Below are 2,500 nucleotides of genomic sequence, written 5' to 3'. Positions count from 1 at the left end.
CTCCTCTCTTCACCCTCTACATCCTCCTCCTCCTCTCTTCACCCTCTACATCCTTCTCCTCCTCTCCTCTCTTCACCCTCTACATCCTCCTCTCTTCACCTTCTACATCCTCCTCCTCTCTTCACCCTCTACATCCTCCTCCTCTCTTCATCCTCTACATCCTCCTCCTCTCCTCTCTTCACCCTCTACATCCTCCTCCTCCTCTCTTCACCTTCTACATCCTCCTCCTCTCTTCACCCTCTACATCCTCCTCCTCCTCTCTTCACCCTCTACATCCTCCTCCTCCTCTCTTCACCTTCTACATCCTCCTCCTCTCTTCACCCTCTACATCCTCCTCCTCTCCTCTCTTCACCCTCTACATCCTCTCCTCTCTTCAGCCTCTCTCTCCTCCTCCTCTCCTCTCTTCACCCTCTACATCCTCTCCTCTCTTCAGCCTCTCTCCTCCTCCTCTCCTCTCTTCACCCTCTACATCCTCCTCCTCCTCTCCTCCCTTCAGCCTCTCTCTCCTCCTCCTCTCCTCTCTTCACCCTCTACATCCTCCTCCTCCTCTCCTCTCTTCAGCCTCTCTCCTCCTCCTCTCTTCAGCCTCTCTCTCTCCTCCTCCTCTCCTCTCTTCACCCTCTACATCCTCCTCCTCCTCTCCTCTCTTCAGCCTCTCTCTCTCCTCCTCCTCTCTCTCTGTGCTCCTGCGCCACCACTGGAGGTTTTATCCTGATGTTGGAAAGACTTCAAAATGCGCCAGAGGGCAAAATACGTCCGTTTTCCTTTTATTTATTCGTTATTTTTTTAAGAAAAAAAGAAACTGTTTTCCTTATATTAGGTTGCGAGGAACCCACTCAATATAACAAACGATAGTTTTAGGGTCACTATACACTATACTATAATATTTTGTCATCAAAGTCCATGTCCTGTGAGAAATGTGAACAGCTCTGAATCTTTGAAGCTCTTTTTCTCTGCTTAGTGATTTCAGGTGTACCAACATTCACAGAAGTATATCTTCTTCAATTATTTGCAGATTTCAATGTATGGTACATCACTTGAAAGCTTACAATTTACACTTTCATAATTTGTAAAAACAAAACAACAACTGCAAAATGACCTTGGCAGACCTCAGGACCAAACCTCCAGTGGCAGTCACATATTTAACACGCACTCTCTCTCATGCCTCCCATCTCTCCCAGTCTCTACTCTCTATCTCTCTTTCTTTCTCTCTCTCTCTCTCTCTCTCTCCATCTCTTTGGCTGGGAGGCATCAACATTTGAGGCTGAGGACTCTCAGTATATTAATACTGCATGTCTGTGTGCGTGGATGCTTGCTTGTATGTGTATGCATGTGGGCATGCATGCTTGCTTGCGTGCATGTGTGTGTGTGTGCCTCACTCCAGTTAACACCATGAGTGTGGCACCCGGCCCCAGAGATGAGCAGATGCCAGAGTTCTCTCCTCTACAGCGGGGGTGGGGGTGGGGTTGGGGGTCGGGGTCGGGGGTGGGGGTGGGGGGGGTCCAGATGTTTGCCCTCAGTCCGGCCTCCTGTCGCGCCGGCCCTGTAACATATTGTGCTCACTTCACACTGACATCACTCATTACCCACAGTGCACGGCTCACGGGGCTGCCAAAGGAGGGGGCCTTTTTTTTGTTCACGCCATCACCCGCGAACCTGCACACATATCCGTTACAAGGGAGACGACAAGAATAGTGACAGCGTCATAAAAATAAAAAAACATCTACAGGAAATGGCTTAAAGAATGACCATTCCAAAGATGAGGAGCGGAGGAGGTTTACGGCAAGGTCAACCTCAATAACTGTCCCCGTCTATGTCAGTCAAAACGTGCCTCAGACCGATACCGCATTCAGTCAGGGCACCTGGCTTTGTTAATGGCGGACGAGGGGGGGGGGTGCTGGGAGACACTTACACCGAATGCCTCTGAATGGGGCTGGGGGCCGAAGCCCCCGGACGACCCCGCCCACCAAAGGTCCCATATTTCATTAGGAGACAGTAGATCAATCTGCCCCCACCCACCACCATGGTGAGTAGCTCCTGATAATCAAATGAGAGGCTGGTCTGGGTGATATGATATAATGTCATCCACAGAGCAGCGCTGGACTCTAATTCAATCCCCCCATTATCCTTGCATGCATATTCAGCACTAAGCACCACTCTATTCTGCAGGAGAGGCTTCTATCTGTAGCTCGGTAGGTAGAGCGGCCGGTTGGAGGTCGCTAGGTCCAAGGTCACCGGTTCAATCCCTGCTCCCAGCAGAGGGCCGAAGTGTCCTTGAGTAAGACACTGAACCCCCAAAACAGTCACGTGGGGTACGGTGGTGCAGTACCTACCGCACCATACATTTGATACAAAAAAGAATAATACAAATCAGTCTATATACGGTATATTAAAGTCTTAAATTCAAAATCTGTAAATTTCTAAATAGTTCTGCCTAAATGTGCTTTCAAAACCATGATAATACCGTGCCTGCATTTTTATTTTCAACAATAGCTTGGGC

The 2,500-nt window shown here is 49.3% G+C and overlaps 1 protein-coding gene across 1 annotated transcript in view; it reads right to left on the bottom strand.

Moving 5' to 3' along the window:
- Positions 1–2,500, bottom strand: part of bcas3 (BCAS3 microtubule associated cell migration factor) — a 304,635-nt gene that overhangs the window by 184,557 nt on the left and 117,578 nt on the right. The window lies entirely within an intron of this gene.

Source organism: Borostomias antarcticus, assembly GCF_949987555.1.
Source record: "Borostomias antarcticus genome assembly, chromosome: 1".
Classification (NCBI taxonomy): Eukaryota; Metazoa; Chordata; class Actinopteri; order Stomiiformes; family Stomiidae; genus Borostomias; species Borostomias antarcticus.
Note: the sequence above shows the minus strand (reverse complement) of the source record. Positions and strands in the feature narration are given on the sequence as shown.